The sequence below is a fragment of the Rhipicephalus sanguineus genome, chromosome 9 (assembly GCF_013339695.2).
Source record: "Rhipicephalus sanguineus isolate Rsan-2018 chromosome 9, BIME_Rsan_1.4, whole genome shotgun sequence".
NCBI lineage: Eukaryota > Metazoa > Arthropoda > Arachnida > Ixodida > Ixodidae > Rhipicephalus > Rhipicephalus sanguineus.
The window spans coordinates 2,276,554-2,296,733 of NC_051184.2; the positions used below are offsets into that span (position 1 = coordinate 2,276,554).

General features: G+C 45.7%; 1 pseudogene; it reads left to right on the forward strand.

Annotated features, from left to right (window-relative positions):
* Positions 1-3,206: 3,206 nt before the first annotated feature.
* LOC119404448 (lysosomal protective protein-like) lies at positions 3,207-19,128 on the forward strand (annotated as a pseudogene).
* The last annotated feature ends 1,052 nt before the right edge of the window (positions 19,129-20,180 follow it).

A 20,180-nucleotide genomic window follows, 5' to 3' on the forward strand; every position in this document is an offset into this window, starting at 1 on the left:
TTATTAGCAGGAAATAAACCTTTTCGATTTGATTTGATATCTTCCCGCGGAGCTGGTTATGTCTGGCTCCGGCAACGTGGTCAATGTGACCATGGTCCTGGCTGCCACATTCGATGGGGAAAAAAAGAAAGAAACGCCGTTCGGAAACTTTACCAATACAGATGCGTCTGGAGACGTTGATAAGCAGCTGTTGTACACGTTGCGATTTTAGCGACTGCGTCCTAACTTCATGGCAATCTGTGGCCTTGATGTCCTTGTGCCATTGAACGCTATCACTCACTCACTCACTCACTCACTCACTCACTCACTCACTCACTCACTCACTCACTCACTCACTCACTCACTCACTCACTCACTCACTCACTCACTCACTCACTCACTCACTCACTCACTCACTCACTCACTCACTCACTCACTCACTCACTCACTCACTCGCTCGCTCGCTCAATCGCTTTATCGCTCAATCAATCAATCAATCAATCAATCAATCAATCAATCAATCAATCAATCAATCAATCAATCAATCAATCAATCAATCAATCAATCAATCAATCAATCAATCAATCAAGAGACTGCGTCCTGTGAAGGTAGTCGTTACAGAGTTAGTGAGAACACACACAACACGAACTTGCGCTGGTTGGTCGCATACGTTCGTGAAGTCCGCTCGCCTTCAGGTAGCTAAGTGGGGCTTTCATAGACTTGTGAACGCACGAAACTGTGGGCCAAGGTCCTAGGATCTTCCTTTCTGATTAGAATAACAGAAAAACTTACTCGGTAGTCTTGCAAGAAGAAAGGACCAGCTTGTGTGCTCGTTTCACGCAAGAGTATGGAAGCTTGTAAACCATAGGTGCGCTTAGAAAAAAAAGGAAACAATTCAGTGTACTATGCCAGGTGGTAGTGCTCTTTCTAAGGCCTTGCAAAGCAGTGCTACTTATTGGGCCCCCTAAAAGCCGCGTATAAATGTTCGGAGATAAAAAAAGAAATGATTTAGGGATCTATTTATTTTACTATGGGAGAGTTCTTTCCAGCTGTCCCTACGGTACGACAGGAAGCCAAGCAGGCGATTATCGACAATGCATGACAAGCACAGGAATGTTTCACGGGAATGTTTTGATTTTAACGGTGGCACTATTTTCTAATCGCTGCAGCATGTTTTGCTGAATGACACCTGCTGTTGCTCTGACAATTCCTTTCGTCGCCGCCGCGCGGCTGGCTTCTGACCAATCGCGTGAGATGAAAGTGAACGTTCGAAACCGAACGTATGCAGAACAGTTACAAGATTCCGCGATGCTGTCCTTTTTTTGCTTCCTTGCGTTTCACGTTACGCTTAGGATTGCAACTAACCTAGTTTTAGACAGCTTTACAACTTGCCAAGTACTTATTTTTCCTCTCTGAATCTTATTTTGCCTGCTGTTGAGTTCGCACTATCGAGAACTGACTCACTGGCCGATAGCGCGCTGAGTAAGAGATTTCGCGCCGGTAAACGCTGATATGCTGGCGTTTTCTGCACATCTCGCGTGAGCTGAAGTATAAGAGTTGGTGCGGATTCAGGTGTGGGTGCTTAACACAGTAATATCTCTGACAGGTGTGTTTCGTTGCAAGATACAACGAGCGCTTGCGTCACGCTATGCGGAAAGAGTTATTGAAAAGGTACTGAGCGCTACTGCGTAAGCACGAAAAAAAAAAACGACTCAGTAAATGCGGCGCCTTGTGGAGTCTTAGACAAGCTCAGCGATCGTGAGAGTGCGGTCGCATTTTCAGACAGGCCGGGTGCTAACGTGGGCACTTATATACGGCATCCGACTACTCGGGTTGAGGTACAGCAAGGAGGGTTGGTTGCTGACGCGTGCGATAGGGTTTCTCGGACGCATCAGCTTCCTGTCTCAGCTGTCCTCCTTTCCAGCCAGGCTATTGTTGTTTTTCCGTTTGTTCCTCTCGAGCGGTACTTCTATCTTCGCGCCACTAGACGCTTATCAATAAGACCGCCGTGATTCGTGCTGGCCTGACTTGTATCCTGGAGTGCCCTGTTTGGCGACCAAGGCTGCATTCTGTATCGCTCCTCGTTCATTTGGCGGCCGTCACTCGTCTGGGCTGTGCATATCGGCGGAGATTCTTACCTGAGCAGGTAGTCCTCTTATTCTCATGCCTTGTCGTACGCGTCTTCACGAAACCGTTTTCTGTGGCTTCTAGGAGCTACCTTAGGTGTTTATATACAACTCTTTATAAAGGGCAGCGTGGACATGGTATAGGTACATCATAACAAATGTGTTTTTTTTTCTGGTTTGTTCTCGCAAGTGGACTTTACCGAATATTTGCTTATACTTGTTCTGGGCTAGGGTTTTTCTGCAACCAGGAGGCGAACGAAGGAACGGATATTGATTAAATAAATTAATTATGTTTGTTTTAATAATAGTATCTTAATATATTATCTTTAATAATAGTACTCTTCGATGATTTCATGTATAGCTGACTGGTGAAAAGCGTTGGAGCTTGAAGGAGAATTGTGGAACGCTAACTATATCAGAATTGTTGGTTGAAGCTTTCGTTTTGCCTGAGTTATGCAATTCCTCTCTTGGAACCGAATCATTTTTACGTTTTTTTTTTGCAAATTGTTGAACGTTTCATTCTTTCATGAGCGTTTTATACGCTGAAGATTTCTGCTGAGCTGTAAATTGTCGCATTGTCGCAAGATGTAATCTCTTCACGTTGTCATCTTTTTCTGGTCAACTTGGTCTTACGCGATCGCTGCTGTATCGATTATAGGTTGTGGCGCCAGAAAAGATAAGAGATAGCGGCATATATAAAGGAAGTAATGCTGCTCGCACCAGCGTTAGGGCGAAGAGACTTGTAAATTTGCGAAAGTGCGCTGTGACAAAGGCCTTAGGCAATTCGAAATGCATGAGAAATAAGGCGCCCCGTTGATTGTACATCTGACGTGGCCCATTTTTCCTTCGCCACGACCTCTTGCAAGTTTTCTGCAAGTTCTTTCACAACCCGTGAGTGGGAGTTCATCTGGACAGGGCAATGGGCCAAGGCAGAGTGTAGGGCACTAAGTTGCTGCATAAAGAAAGTAACCGTTCTAGGCGATACGTCGGCTGCGGCGAGACTTTTTTGTTCGACCACTGTTATTCACTTGAGGCCACTATCTTCTTGTGAATAGCTTCTTAAAAGATGGAGAATATGCATTGCTGCACTACAGTTGTTTTTTTTTTCTTTGTTCGACTGTCACGATGAAGCCTCCAGGATGCGGTCGCACATGAGGACCGTAGTTGTCATTGTAGTAGTCCTGGCTGTCCCTGCGGCGATCGCTCAAGGACCACCCGAGGATGAAGTGACACACCTGCCGGGTTTGGCCAATCAAACCTCTTTCAAACAGTACTCGGGGTTTCTTCTAGCGGGAGGAACACGACGCTTGCATTACTGGTGAGAGAAACGACAAAGGGGGCACCACCGCTTGTGCTTTCAAGCTTCAAGACTATGATTGTCCCGGCTTATATCGCAGCAGCTTGCAGTGTTCTTCTTACGCTGTCGCCACGTGTTTGTATGTAAGGCTTCTTTGTCTTTTGCTGCGGCTTTTCCACTGCTCATTCTGCATCGCCAAATATCTCGCATAAGCCATAGGCCTTGAGAAAGCACCGACGTATTTACTACGCCAACTGGTGTTCCTGCTGTTGGCTTTGCTTCTTGAAGAACTAGGCCGTCATGCAACAAACTGTACCTAAGTGTCCTCACGTTCAAACTCCTCATTGTGAGAGTCGTACATGAGTGGCACAAATCCTTCGTTATTACAAACCTTTCGATGCCTACTTTACGGTGTTTTGGATATGACGTTTGGTCTGCCTTTCGTGAAGTATACATTTAAGTAAACTTTACTATTGCACCATTGGTATCGATCAACTCTTGTCAGCTGTCCTTTTGGATATGTTCCCGAATCGACAGCTGTGCCCACTAGGCTTGCGAGAGACAGACAGAAAGAGGAAAATGATGAAACAAAGAGGAGAGATATCTAAGCTGGGCCCATTTGATTACTCTGCACCGCGGACTGAAATGTTTTGTGGTGTAGAAGTATATGGAAAGGACGATGTGACACTGGGTACGAGTACGTCCTTGTTGAAATACACGGTACATGTACGTGCCGTTGGTAGGGGTCCGAACAGACAAAGACATTGCCTGCAGTGAAGGAGGAACTCTGAGGAACGCCAAAGGTGAATGTGAATGAATGGAGAATTGAAGATGTTTCCGTAAATATGAAAGTTTGGCCTAAAATCGATTGCCACGTGTGTGTAGCACCCGGCGTTTTTCTTTTTTACTTGCGTATATGCGATGCTTCTACAGCGAAGTCTTCAAGAGGGGTTCCGCAACCGTGTTAGTGCTTGTTCAAAATCCCCAATACACCGGTTGTATTGGCACGAAATGCCGATTAAATAACATCCAGATACGTAACGTTCGCTTGTTTTCAGTTTTTGTTTAGCGCTATTAATAAAGGTTTTAAACGACACGTCAATTTGCACAAACGTTACTCTAGTGTAAAGTTGCCTTTCGCTTTCAGACTGTATGCTCATTTTTTATTCTCACGTCAGATTTTCAACGACTCTACTTGGAAGTGATCCACTTATGATTATGATACCGAATCCGCCTTACGTGAAATGTTTCAGGTTTGTCGCTAGCGAACAGCAACCCCGAGACTGACCCAGTCATTCTATGGATGAATGGCGGGCCTGGGTGCAGCTCCCTGCTGGGACTGATGTCGGAGCAGGGTCCTTTTCGAGCAGTCAGGAGAGGGACGAAACTGATCATGAATGCCTACAGATGGAACAAGGCGAGTATTAAGCGAACTTCTTATAACTGCAAGATTTCAGTGCCGGCACCGTACGCGAAAATAACCAGGCGCCGGTGAGTGTACGGGAATGTGTTCCACGAAGGTGCGCCAGTGACATCGTATTTGTATGCGCCGTCTTTCAATAACTGATGCTCCCTCGACCGTGGGCTTATCGGCGATCCGCCGTTTCTGATATGGCAATATGATCTTTTATCGAATTCACTTGTCATTTCACGCTGCCACGCTTCATTGTTGCCTGAATACGAATGGTAGACCGTCGTTGTTACCTGTAGCAACTTAAATTTTGCGCTGCTAAGCACGTGGATGTAGGTCGAATTCCCGGCACGGAGTAAGTAAAAAGTTAGGAGGGAGCATTGCGCATGCGAAAGAAAGAAAGAAAGAAAGAAAGGAAGAAAGAAAGAAGAAAGAAAGAAAGAAAGAAAGAAAGAAAGAAAGAAAGAAAGAAAGAAAGAAAGAAAGAAAGAAAGAAAGAAAGAAAGAAAGAAGTACGTCAGGAGCGCAGACGCCTAGCTTCGCTTGCCCCCATTTTCTCCACAGGGCAAGAGCTCCTGATTTTTTCCTATTTCCTCCCTGAATCTGGACATCTAGAAAAGAAGGAGAGTGGGTGATCTCGCCAAACGTGCGGAGGTCCTACAGCTTCGGCACCGCAGCTGTGGTGAAAATGTAGAGGGCCTGCCTTCTGGTACTGGGTTCGATGCCCTTAGCCATGCTCCCGCAAAAGTTGGAAAAGACAGCGTCATCGTTTCCTTCTTCAAGAAGCACTTCCCTCCAAGTACGGCCGGGCACTCACCAGTTATTCTAAAGAGCGCTCGGTAGTGGAGTTACTCATCTCGAGAAGGCGGTCCTTCCTGTTCACCCTCTTATATTGATTGATTGATTTATACCTACAGCACCTCGTGGCATACGAGGGTGGAGATGAGTGGGAAGTTAAAGATAGAGGGAAAAATATACTTCAAAAGATACAGGGTAAGAGAAACTTGCAGAATTAAAAGTGACTAATAAAAGACAGGAAAATATAGATGGATGCTACATAAATATATGCAGCATATAATTGTAGAACTCACTAATACCACATTGAAGCTCCATAACTGTGTAACAGAAAGCGTACTATATGTCAACAGTAATATAAAATAATATATTACGATCAAACTAATAATGCAATTGTGATCACTGGAAGCAGCCCGAATGCTCAATAACTCATATGCAAGGAGAATTATTTCACAAATTATTGCAAAAAAGACTTGATTAGATAGGGCAATTGCTACAGGCCTATCTAACCAATCCCATTCACGTATTGTTCTAGGGAAAAGATGCATCTAGAGTGCTTTACTCTGTTTCCTTCTTACCATCGACCCTCCGTCGTAGTCCCTTGTGGGTTGCAGACACTAGCGTCTTTCCTGACTTCAAACCGCTATCTCTCTTGTAGCTTCGGTGACATGACAGCCATTAGTTTGTTTATCTACTGTCTTTCACCTTACTGGGAGTTCAGCCGAAGCCTTACAGTAGCTGCCGAAGGTTGGTGCTTGGTGACCTTTTTAGTGTGCGCAACACAATTCCTATAGAGATAACCACGTCCAGGAAGGACGCTATGTGGAAGGCTTATCCGTATACTAGAGATAGTATTGTTTTCCAATGAATGGAGACGGGGTGAAGCGCAAAACACGCTTGTAACACAGGAGGGCCCGGCTAACTTGAACGAAGATCGGAAAATTTGCCGAAGCTTATCTACGTGAATGCGCTTAGGAGCATGCGCTCGCCTACTGTATAAAGTCACACTATCTTTTTGTATAACGAAAGCAAGAGAATGATTCGAGGGGGTTGTTTTTTTTTTGTCTTTTTGCTTCGTTGCTAGATACATCCCAATGAAGCCAAGGAAAGGATAGAGGACATTCTTTGTAGTTTTAACTGCAGTGTAGTAATTACTACACAGATGGAAATAAATTAGAGTCGGCGAACAAACACATTTGCGGACGGCGGTTCCCGAACCGACAACCTTCGGGTAGCTCACAACCTTCGTATAGTGTTTATAGCGTAATAAGTCAGGATTTAGTCAACCTCACTACTACTTTAGGGGAAAAATATATATTAGGGTCAAGAAAATATATTCAGCAGTTTCTTCCTTGCTGCTTACTATCTCCTAATCTTTCTTTTCTTATTTTGCGGGCATATTTTAGCACGCAAAAAAAAAGCTACACCCGCTGGGCTCCCGCGTGTACTTCATATTCAAATACACCGCGTTAAAAAAAAGAAGCATAAACTGAAGCGCTCCTGCTATATTTGTTGGACATATTTAAAACATTCGCTACAATTATCGGCGAGACCATCTGGATATGAGCATGAACAAAGAGATAAGACAACAGGGACGGCGCCAGGGAGGGCCCGGCAGCGGGGGAGGGGGGCAACCCTGCCCCCCAAATTTTTGCCTGCCCCCCTTTGCCCTTCCCCTAGCAATAGAGCAAACATAGTCAAAACACGACGCATAATTCCTCTCCTCCCTACCTCCTCTCCCACCCCCAAGGAACTCGCCGTGCGTGTCCCTCCAGTAAAACAATCCTGGCGCCATTCTTGAGTGAGAGAGGGGCCACATCTGTGCTTTGCCCGTTATTTGATAAAGAATGTTACTCCGATAAAATATTAAGCCGGGGTCACGTGTTCTGCCTGGTCTTTTCATTTACTTGCAATGAAGTAATTTGCGTGTCCCACTTCCGTGCTGAATCAAATTACGTCGAAAAAAAATCACTTCTCCCTTGCACTAGTTCTAAAGCACGCCGCAATGAAAAAAAAGTGTATGTGGTTATCTTACCGTTTCGTGCAGTTAAAATAGACGACACGCTCACTACTGTATGTTGTGGCTTTATAGCAGAATTCTTTTGTTTCTGTTTCGATGAGACCTTGTTTCATCTTAGTTATATTACAGAGAGATAACTGAACTTTATTGTACGACCAGGCGAGTGTTCTGTTTGCCCAGAGGTGGGTGATTTCCTTATTACAAGTGGCCATGGTTTGCAGCCGACGCCCGCGCCCTTTCCGCCAGTTAGAGCTGGCCCTCGGGGTTTAGTGACGTCATCAGCGCCTCCCACTGGTCTTCCGGATTTCCTTGTACGCTCTGTTCATCTATGGGCGGGATACTTGGGTTTCTTTCGGCATCCCCATACCGTGTGGTACTGGGTGTTAGCTGTCTACGGGCAGTATCGGCAGTTCGTACTGAAGTTGCCTGGGTACACTGCGTGGGGTAGTGTACCATGCGGATAGGTGCCTGCCTGGAGCCTTCTCCAAGTCACTGCTTGCTCACTAGTCAGCCCTTTGTGAGCAGGTAGATAGTAGCGTCGTTGCTTTCTGCAGTGCGCGAGTATTTCTGAGTAGTTTCCCGCTATTCGCTATGTAATTATACTGGGTGGTGTGCTGTGTCCAGATCGCGAATATCATCTTTTTGGAAGCGCCCGCCGGCGTCGGTTTCTCTTACGACCTGAGTAATGATTACTCGACCAACGATGATCAGACGGCGGACGACAACTACCTGGCCCTCCAGGACTTCTTCTCGAAGTTCCCCAGCCTCAAGAGCAACGACTTCTACATCGCCGGCGAGAGCTACGGAGGCATCTACGTGCCCATGCTGACGCAGCGTGTGCTCAAGGATCCAAGGGGCATCCAGCTGAAGGTAAGCTTAACCTGAGAAGTTTAAAGGGCACCTGCAACACTTTTCAATGTTATCGTCTAATGGCTTCATTAAAAGAGCCTATTGCCTCACGAATTGACTGCCGCAAAAAAATTTAGAATCCGTCATGTACGAGCGGATTTACAGAAATTTGCCGCACGCATGAAGCGCTTTCTCTCTCCTCTCGTACCAGCGAGAGCGCTGAAAGCTACGCAGGGAAGGGGATGGCAAGGGGGCAAGAAGATGCGTCTCTTCGTCAGCGCGCGTCATGAGCTTGAGCACTTTCTTTTAATTTTTTTTTTCGAACGCGCGGCAGTGTGATCGCGAGGGCGCGCGCGGCTGCGTGGCAGCATCCCGCGGCGGCCAACGTAAATATGCAGCTCACAATGCTCGAATCAGGCAACGGCTGTGGATTTTGGGTATATGGCGCAGTAATTTGGGTATATGGCATTGTTTGTAGATAAATGAGGTAGTGATTTCTAACTGGCTTTGAGAATTAATTTTGTATTTCAAGCCGCATGCTGCGCTATAATATCTGGCTCGCGTGTTCTCAGGAGCCTCGACTACCGATCGGCAGCGTTTTCTGACCGTGTTGAAAAATGTTGCAAGGCCCCTTTAAGAAGGCAGGAACGTTGAGCTGTACTCGGGGACAGCTCATTTTGGCTACGGAGGCGGGGCTTTCGCACGTTCATGTTACTCCGCTTGCAGTGCGCAGTTTGTAGCTGGTCTCAGTTCCAGTTGAGGTTTCGCTTGCTCGCAGTGTTAACCTGTTTAGAAAAACGTGGACAAGAAAAACTCGAATAGGAGAGGGACATTTAGATTTTTCAGCGTGCATTTCAGAGTCGCATTTCCAGAATATATTTTTTTTTCTTGGAGAACTAATACTAAACGGTGAGCTTGCAGGCGCACACGTACCAACACACATCAGGGACGTCATGTTTACGTTGGAAAACAGGCGCGCACAAAACGTGGTGCTGTCTAAGAAATGGGGGGAAAAAAGAACTTCTTGCAAAGTAAACAATAATTTTATTTTACCCACGACTTCCCGTAACTGTCCTAGTCTAAACAAAAAGTAAAGCAGTATTTCTTTTAGCAACGCCAATTCGAAAGTTATTAATAAAGTTAGGTAATAAAGTGGTCGTCCCAGCGAAAGCTATCAGCGTCACTTTCAAGACAGACCACCCAACGACATCAACAGCAGCAGAACTTGCCGCTCTTCGCGCTGCACTTTGTGTAGTCAACCGTGAACAGCCCCAACGATGGTCAGTCTTCTGCGATTCGAAGGCAGCCCTACAATCTTTGCTATCAGCCCTGCGACACGGACCATACGAGCAGTTGGTCTTCGAGGTTAGATATCTCCTCCATACTTCGTTAGAGAAAGGACACCACGTGACATTTCAGTGGCTGCCAAGTCACTGCGGCCTGATAGGCAATGAACACGCCGACAATGCTGCTCGATCAGCTCTTCAAGGTGACAGGATCGAGACGATACCCCTATCAAGGACCGATGCTGCTAGCCAACTCCGAGTGGCTGCACAAGAAATGACTTCCTCCACTTATAACACAGTAAGCAGACTGCACAACCACCACCGCCACTGCCCGACCAATCTGCGTCTTCAGACACCTACGGGACTACGCCGAAATGATGCCACTCTGCTTTGCCGTTTATGGCTAAGAGTGGCTTTCACAAAGTCATTCTCCTTTCGAATCCAAATGGCTGACAACCCGTTTTGTGACAACTGTGGTAGCGAGGAGACACTACAGCACATCTTCTGCGACTGTCCTCGCTACAATGCGCAGAGGAAATCCCTCGCCGTCGCTCTTGCTCGCATAGATCCTAGACCGATCACGGCAGGAACCATTCTGGAATGTCGTCCTGATAGGTCATCGCGGGTGAAGGCGACGAAGGCAGTGCTAAACTTCTTGAAGGCATCAGACCTGCACCGTCGCTTATAGACTAACGTCGTTATGATGACCGTGAAATGTGTGCGACTTTTTGTGCGTGCGTGCTCTCCTTCTCTCTCTCTCTCTCTCTCTCTATCTTTATATCTCCCCCATCCCTTCCCCCAGTGTAGGGTAGCATACCGGTCCTTCTAGACTGGTTAACATCCCTGCCTTTCCTTTCTCTCCTTCTCCTCCTCTAGGTACCACTTCTTGGCGCGCTAGCAGACATGCGTTTTTGTTAGGTAGCTACCACAGCACTGCCAAGAGACGTCCCTGAGTATAGTCAGTGACGACTCGGCATGAAAAAAGGCAAGGTGGGAAAACACGAATGCAAGAGACTAGACGACACAAACGCCTTCCACAAACACGGCTGCCTGTCTACAGCCATGTCACGTTTTCTTATTGTACAACGTTGATCATCTAAAACAATTGAAGTCATGGTGGCTGAGACTTGCAGTTTTTCGTTTAGCTTTCGCAGTTGGCGAGGCATTAGCAATACTTTTATTCAGAAATTATGGGCGTACTTCAGCTTGATGTATAACACATCAATTAGGTTTGTGTTATCGGCACGCTGTTTCCGATATTTTTATCTGAGAAAATAAAAAAAAATATCGAGCATCATATACGGAGTTACATAATTGAAAGAAAAACGAGACTACCAAGTTTTAAATTTTTGACAGTCGTGAAATGCGAATAAATCTAGGGAGTATTGCGAATTCATCTCTATTTAATGCACCTTTTCTTTACCAAGGGTTACGCCGTCGGCAACGGCGCTCTTGACTTTAATATCTTGGGCAACGCCTTGGTCTTCTTCGGATACTACCATGGACTCTACGGACTAAGGTAAATAAAAAGTGTATACTTCTTTTTTTCTTTTTTGCCGGCCGAGGCGCAGCAGGTATCGTTACTATTGTGCAGTATGATCATCTGGAAAGTTAATGTGGCTTTTGTTTTCGATTTTATAGAGCGTGTCAGTGAGGAGCGTGATGACCACATGAGCCGCATTCCAAAATAGAGTCGTTTTGCGTGCAATAAAATTTCCGTGTTTTCTGTTTGAAGATTTTTAGTGCGTTCACATTCTAGCATGTTTATTAAAAAGAATTTGCCGTGCACGTAATTTAAGGTATATGTTTGTCTCGATTCCGTGTCTTTTGTTTATTACATTGCATGACAAATATTCCAACAAAAGTACTTTGCCATCATCTCCGCAGTGTGCTAATTTCATAAGTTCCCGGCTAACTAGTCGACAAAGCCGTTAATGTACACATTGAGGACGCATAGCTTCAAGATGTTTGCATCCCTGGAAAGCAGACCTAAACTACGTAAAAACTAGCCTTGCTTATTTATCGACTGTGAATTATTCAGCAGCAATTGCCTGTCACATGCCATTCCGCTCAGAAACATGCTCCGTGCTACTTAAGCGAAGCTATTATGCGGCAGATTCATTCGGAGAAAAAGCCCTCGCATACGTCGTTCTGTGGCTCCCACGACATTAACAAGCGCTACTATCTCTACAGTGTTCGTCGGAAAAAGAATGTGCGACTGTCTGGAATATTGAATTCGCTAATTACATTTCAGTCGCGCTCAGCATGGGCGAGCATATGACGAAGAGTTGATAGGATGTCGATCGAAGCTTACCTGCTGTTCGCAGTAATTAGTGAATGTCGTTCTCATTAACATTTCTTTTGTAATGTATTTCAGCCTGTGGACCAGGCTGACGAGTAACTGCTGCAACGGAAGCGTCTCCCAGCAGTCGTGCGACTTTGTGGACCGTGAGACAGACGAGTGCGAGAAAGCGGTGAGCAAATTTCGTTAACGCGTATGTCATCAAATACGTACCATGTGGGCACTATCAGCGTGAACACGCGAGTGCGTCACAAATACAATTCAACATGGTTATAACGAATACCTATGACGAATTATCGGTTATAGCGAATTAAATACGAACACTGCTTGGTGATGCTTCATTTCAGTTGCATTGATTCCTTTCATAATTAAACCGAAAACGCGAGAGCTCCCGTCATACCGGCTATAACGAAGAAAAGTTTGGTTGTGAATTGCCTTTCAGTATTTATTTTGCATTTTATGCTACATTTCGAGTTTTGAGCCTCGCGCTAGCTGCATTTTTGTGTTTCGAGTGTGGTTGTGAATTGCTGTGAAAAGCCACCAGACGAAGAGCACATCCTTCTTCAAATAATTGTGAACGCAGGCCTGTTTCGTCAAATGAATTTTGTTCTGTTGTAATTTAACCTGCTCATTTTCTAGGCTATTCAGTTTGAATATCCATAAGGAGACAAATAAAGATTACATGGTTTATAAGTGGATCTGAAGCCTAGACTAATGCGTGCTGTGTCTAGGATCATTGCGCGAGCCACATTCCCGATTTGTTCGAGCCCATTCTTATATCTACTGTTACAACGAATATCGCATATAACGAACTAATTGATGGTCTCGGTGCTGCTTTGTTATAGCGAGGTTCGATATTAGTTCCGTACCCGACATGGCCCGATTCCCGGTGGCGTCTCGCGGAAATAAAGTGAGAAGGGCGCAGTGGTTTCGTTCACCGTTGGCACTCACTGCTTAGCTAGTATTCTTTCAAGATGGTAGCTGAATGCGTACCACCGGCCGGCCGATCTTTCGCGATGATAAGAAGGAGATATGGTGATTATAAGCGGCGATAAGCCGTGGCCTAATTGCAAACTCCCGCATCAAAGCGAATAGAGAACGAAGCACTCAGTAAGGCGATAGACAAATGAGTCACGGTTCGGGCGGCACGAGCTTTACGGGCGCGCCGAACGAACTGATCGTCCACTACAACGAATGCAGCAGCAAGACGCTGACTCCAGAATAGCCGTGGAAATAATCAGCAAAGAAAATCCTTTTGAAACAACAACAAATTGAGGAAAGCTAGAAGCCACGCAGGTGACCTTCAAACCGCGCCAACGCAACCGACAACGAACCAGCAACGCGAGAAACATGTCGACGAACGAGGCGGCGCTGGTGAATGTGAAAGCACTGGCGAACGCGGCAAAGAAACCGTGCCCATCACGACCACGAACGCGGGTATCTCTCGATTGACCAGCAAACTTATGACTCATAAGCATTTCAAGCGCTAGCGGAATCCCGACGACCAAAGAATTTCATGCACACGTCAAAGTGCAAACGCAATGGAATCTAAATACCATCATTGCAAGCACGGTACTCGAAGAACGGGTAAACAAGTTCCTCAATGTCACCAAGGTACAACCGGGAAGCTCCACCTGTCCGAGCTACTCCCCTACATGAGAACAGTATCCGGATACGTGAAGGATCGTGCGGTACGATCATGGCACGACCACTCAGGAATCCTGCGACATCATGTCCGCCGTCGGCTACGCAACGAAGCAGGGCAGGGACGGGAAAATTCCTGATGTTTGCAATGTTCACATACGCATAAGTGAGAGAGACAGAGAGATAAACACCAGAAACATCGCAGACAGCTCCCATACCGCCTTAAATTAATAGGAAGTGGAATGTGGTTGCGGCTTCGCGGCCAGCATACCTGTTCAGGCATTTCATAAAGTGAGGTTCCGCTTCAGGAAGGTCTTCGACAGGTCTCGAGAGTAGCGACTGCTTTCCGCAGCTGCGTTTATGTACACTCGTTCTCCTCCGCCGCGATAATCGTTGACAAGACAAAAAAAAAGAACCTGGAAGAGCTCCCCGTATTTTGTTATCTGAGTGCACTCACCACTGATGCTGTGGCAGGGTTTTTAACAGTAGAGCTGTTTAAGCTTGAAGTTGTGCCGGCCGCCATTTCAGAAAACTCCGCGCGAGTGCACTGTAGAAGCGAGTATGCGGGTATGTGCCAAGCAGCTCCGAGCATGGAGTGATGTGAGGGTTATAATGTGGAAAGGAGGAGAGAGGGCAATATAGACAGAGATAAAGAAACTGGGTAGAAAGACAATGTGAAGAAAGAACTCGATCTGCTTTCGCCAGGTGGTGTGGCTTGCTTGTCAACTCCACTGTTTACACACATTGCACGGGCGTGGAACCGGCTCCAATGTTTTTTAATTGGTACTTAAAGGGATATGTAATAGTTGTGGAAACTGCTGATGCCTCCACGGTGTTCGTGTTCGGTGCACTAGTGTTGTATGAAAGGGGAGACGAACGACGCGTGCTGTGAGTGAGCAATGGCTGAACGCCCACGGATGCGGCTGTCCAGGCCTGCGGGGACAGGACGTCTTACACTGGCACCTGCACTGTGGTACCCCGGCTGTGTTCCCGGATGAACTGCATTTGTAGGGTTGTGAGCTTGCAGCCGGAACTGTGGTTGCGTGGAGGGTCCCACATGCTGCAAAAAATACAGTTAATTCGGTCGTCCGAAATGTACCCAGGAATGGAAAGATTCACAGAAGTTGCTGGAGCAAATGATGAGGTACCGCTGACTGAGGAGCGCTGCTGAAGCTAATATTTCGACAGGACGACTACTCTTCGTCCTGGTCGCAACTGTCAAAGAAAAGCCCGCCTCTCGGAACAGTTCCTTCCGATAGTAAATCGAACAAATGGAAAACTTACAGAGCTTGCGTTTCATTTTCTCTAACTACAGCATCAAGGAGCGCAAGATTGATTTGCAGATATGAAATTTATCTGCGAAACGTTAGGCGGCCTGAGGTCGCCGGACTAAATAATTTAGGGCTCTCCACAGAAAGATGAAGAGCAGTAACTTCAATTAATCTTTTGCGGTGTTCTGAATAAACATGCATGAAAGTGTGCAAAAAGCGACTGCGGTAAACATGTTATAACTACTGCAGCTTAAATAAATAGATACTTAAATATTGGCGTTCGAAAGTGGGGGACTAGCAACTGCCCCAAAAGTCTAATTTGCTGCTCTAAAGTGAGCTTTGAGCTGCTCCAGAAGCTGCACCGAGATGGCCTCTGTCAATCACATCACTGCCTACATTCTACGATTTCCCTAATGAAGAAACTGTGCCCCAAGAAGTCCATGAGTAGTTATCATTGGTGTTGCGAAAATATTGGTAGGTGTGCTTTATTTGAGTCTCTTCCTCCGCTCGTTTTAGGTCCAGGATGCAATGGAGGTCATCTACCAAGAGCATCTGAACGTGTACAACCTGTACGACAGGTGCGAAGACGACGGTGGCAGAGTGCGTGGCTCCCTGGCAAGTTCCTCGTCTCGCTACCACCGATCCAGGCAACTCATGGCGCGTAGCGTCAACTTCACACGTCATTGGGTGCGTACACATACAGCTCCAATGCAAAGAATTGCCCCAACACACACACAGCAGTAGCACCCGGCAATTTTGTCTACAGTTATAGGAGAACAGCTTTAATCCAATAATTCCTATTAGCTAAGATTCAAACATTACTAGGTCTATCAGCAGACTACTCGCCTAACGCTTGGAGAACGACGTTGCAAATGGGTTGACCCAGATACAGTTAGTAAATGTAGGGGCGTTACGTCACAAAACCACGGTGTGATTGCGGGGGATACCATAGTGGAAGGCTCTGCAAATTTCGACCACCTGGTGTTCTTCAACGTGCACCTAAAGCTTAGTATACGGGCCTCTAACAATTCGCCTCCATCAAAATGTGGCCGCCAGGCTGGGATTCGATCCCGCAGCCTTCGGGTCAGCGGTCGAGCCTGATACGATTACTTTATCGCAAACTGCACGATCAGTCATTGTCAATCCTGAATGTGCAACAATTTACTTGTCTTGCAGGACAACTTGAGCGTGACTCCACCATGCATCGACAGTGAGAACGTTAAACGCTACCTCACCCGAGAAGACGTGAAAGTAGCGTTGCACGTCGAGAACTCAACACTGGAGTGGGATGAATGCAGGTGGGTCCAGCTTTTTCTCACTTAGAGAAATGGTTAGCCGAATGTGACACACAACTCAGACTTGTGGATAAACGCCTGATCGTTCGTTACTTTTACCCTCATGCTGCCTAATGAAGTGGATGTCCCCCAATGATGCATCACTCTTATACTCAAAAAAGACGAAGGTTCACATTATCTACAAAAGTATAAGATGGAAGTCCACATGGTAGATAGTGTAAGGACACTTCATATTTGTAATGTAGCGAGTTCGTATTAGAAATGTAGCTTTAGGAATTGCTTTGGTAGAATAGTTCACCAGTCATGGCACACTGAAGTGAAACCTCTCCCATGTGACACTGACGTGCTTGAAAGGAGTGTGCTCTTCTGAATACGAACGAAAATTTACGGTGGTACACCTTGATGGACACAATAACTTCAAAAATGTATCGCAATATTAGCAACTCATACGACATGCTTCGTGAAGAAGACATAACACTATCCGAATGTTACTTCGCGCATCGTGTGTGGCGTCGTTGGACAAGAAGTACTGCCACCGTCCTTAAGTGCCTAAATATGTAGTCTCGGTATATTCATTCACATGCCGCTCATAGGAAATGGGATAGACAGGAAAAAAATTCTTGGCGAACGTGCGCAGAACAATCGATATCCTTCGGTGATTCCGTGCAATCTGAGCTTTCGCGTGGTCTTGGTTCCACATTGAGTCGGTTCTTCTATTGCATCTTCGAAGCTATTAGAGTAACTCCCTTTGGGGGATTACGTTTGCCGGTGCATTAGGAAAGTCTCGAATGTTGAAGGAAACCAACCTCACCTTCTCCGTATTTTCAATCCGCAGTAATGTCCTAAACTACTCAGCGCAATACCGGTCAATGAAGAACGTCGTAAAAGAGCTCGTGGATTCCGAACAACTGAAGACACTGATCTACAATGGGGATATCGACATGGCGTGCAACTTTCTTGGGGACGAATGGTTCGTCAACACGTTAGGATACAAGGTAAGAACTATCAGGAAACTGATTTATACATGTGGGCTAAAGTGATGTCATTGTAACGCAGATATGGACCCTAGTAGCACACAATGTTGCCACAGCGTTGAAGCGACTTTCTCATTGTTGCGGCAACGTTGTGTCAACATTTGGGGCTGCTAGGGGAGTTCTTATTTGCGTTGCGGGGCAGTAAACTACGAACGATATCAATGAAAGGGAATGTTGCTCGAGCCAATGTTTCGACCGGTGGACTTGTCTTGCAGCGACTTCCTGCTTAGCAGCTTCTTTTATGTAGGCCTCTCCCTCTAGCCTAGCCTCAAAAGTGGGGTAGGTGATACGCAAGCTTGTGCGCAAAAGAAGAGAAAAGAAGGAAGAGAAGGAGGGGGCTATTCGAAAACGTAGGGGTTGGCGTGTCAAATGGCATGACAGATTGGTGTTATACAGTAAGGAACAAAAGAGAGGTGAGGAACAAAAGGGGGGTACCCAACAACTTCTTCATCAATACAACGATTTTTAAAGACGATAGTCTTTCTTGAGATAACTGAACGCAGAAATATTGGTCTGTCTCGTGTCACACGATTCAGCCACCCGGCCAATATTTAAGCACTTGCTGAACGCCCAGCCATCTTGAACTGGTAGCTGCGTTCATACTTGTGAACATTGTCGATCAAAAAGCAAATATTACGCATATCTTAGGCGCAACATCAACACGTAAGTATTAGGTGATGTGTTCATTTACTAGAAAATACATAGATACGTAATTCTAAAGACCCTAGCGTTTCTTAGGCTGCGCTAAGAATGCGACGCTATGCAAGAAAAAGCCCTCTGCCGATGATATGGTGCTACCACCTGGTAGTGGCCTGGCCGCGGATGAGATCAGGACTAGTAGTACGGCCGGCAGACGGATATCGTCTTTCGACGACATTTGCAGCGAAGCACGCAGATACGCGGCCAATCTTTTTATACCGTCAAACCTGCTCCTTTCCCTGAACTACACTCTTTAATTGAAGGAAATATTGTTTGAATTAGCACAATGCCGCATAGATGTTTCGAATTTTGTTATCATTGTTTTATCAGCAAACTTTTACAGCAGATCGTGAAAGCCGATGGGTTCAATCGCTGGGCTAGACGACCTGCATTGACCTAATATTTCGATAAATTATCGAACTAACCTTGCATGGGAAGGTTCGACGAACTGAAGCTTGTTCTGAAGGCATTTGGAATGAACGTTTCAATACCGTCAATTTTCAAATTATGTTTCAGCCAACCTCGACGTACAAGCTGTGGAAGCACGGAACGCAAGTCGCAGGATTTTTTCAGACATACCAGAACAACATCACTTTCGTGACTATTAAGGTTGGTGCAGGCCCGTTTCGACGTTTCGCACGCTCACTTGTCTGTTGCTTTGCACTACGATTCTCGCGACCCACAAATGAACATTTGCATACTAGTGTTCGCCTTAACCCGTAATCAAACCATAATGTAAGGTGTATCTAGAAATGGCTATGGCATCTTATGCAAAAATGGATGGTACCGCAACCATATGAAACCTCGACAGTAAAGCTTGTCGAAATCTGCGGCTTAAAGTCCCTCATATGAAGTCGAGAGCACGTCAGAGTAAAGGCGACCTATTTTAAACACCCGCCTATTGCAAAAGAACTATCTCTGCATGCGCAGTTTCCGAATGTGTTATCTCAGTACGTTGTGTACTTACTACTTGATTATGCAGGGAGCCGGTCACATGGTACCAGAGGACAAGCCAGTGCAAGCCCTACAAATGATCAGTAACTTCATCAACAACACACCCTTCTGAGCAAGTCTCGGTACATCCTGGTTGATGCGATAAATAAGTTCAGCCAAAATGCGTAGTCATTTCTGGCGTGTTTCATTCTCAGTTTGATATTTTACAAAAGACTCGCACAGCAGGCTGATGACAATAAATGATGGTTGGAACAATTAAAGACAGCAGCTCAATGAATGGACACAACAGAGCGTACCGACTGCGATCTATTAACCAAGGAAAAGAATGAACAACACGCAGAGAACTCGGCAAAAGTTCACGGTCGCCTTATCAAGAAAGCGACCGTTTCGTAAAACAAATGCTGGAGATCTTGTCAAGTGGTTAGACACTTGTACAACCTGATAATAATACGTTAACCTGATCACCTGTGGAAAAGAATGACTGCACAACGAAATACGCGGGTCATGAATAAATACAAGAGAGTAGATGAGCCTGTTTATTTTTGTCTGTTTTACTGGGTGTGATGTAATTGTTCAAGCAAAAGAACAAAACAAAATAAAATTAGAAAATCGTCGGATGTCGAACGTCGACTTTGCAAAATCACTCGTATTCTTCGTGATGAGAGGTTCATTTCATTGTGACGTCATCTTCAACTTCTGTCCTGTTCATCCTTATGTGAGGTCCTTTCCTTTGCTTGAAGAAGATGGAAATCCGTAAAAAATTAGATCAATAACTGAAGCTCTTGTACTGTTGCGTAATTATTAACAGCGGAGATGTTTTAAGTTCGAGCTTGCCCGTTGGCGTTCGCAAAAGCTTCGTCACCATGACGTCACCATACGTCGCCTAGCTACGTGTCGGAGAAAGGAAATGAGAGGAGCAGTGGCGAGAAGGAGGAAAATAAGTAAGTAAAAGGAAATGAAACTTTTTGGCGAGGTGTAGAAGAGGTAACACAAGCGCCTTTGCTTCAATGTCTAGTCAGGGGGATAAAGAAAAAGTGCAGTTCTATGACGATATTTAAAGGGACACTAAAGGCAAACAACAATTTATGTCAGAGTAAAAGCTCAATGTACGACAACGTCTAAAACGGCAGCATTATCAACAGCAGTGCCCTACTTACCGAGAAATGAAGCTAAATGTATCACAGGATGAGCGCCACGAGTGGGACGTTTTGGAAGTGA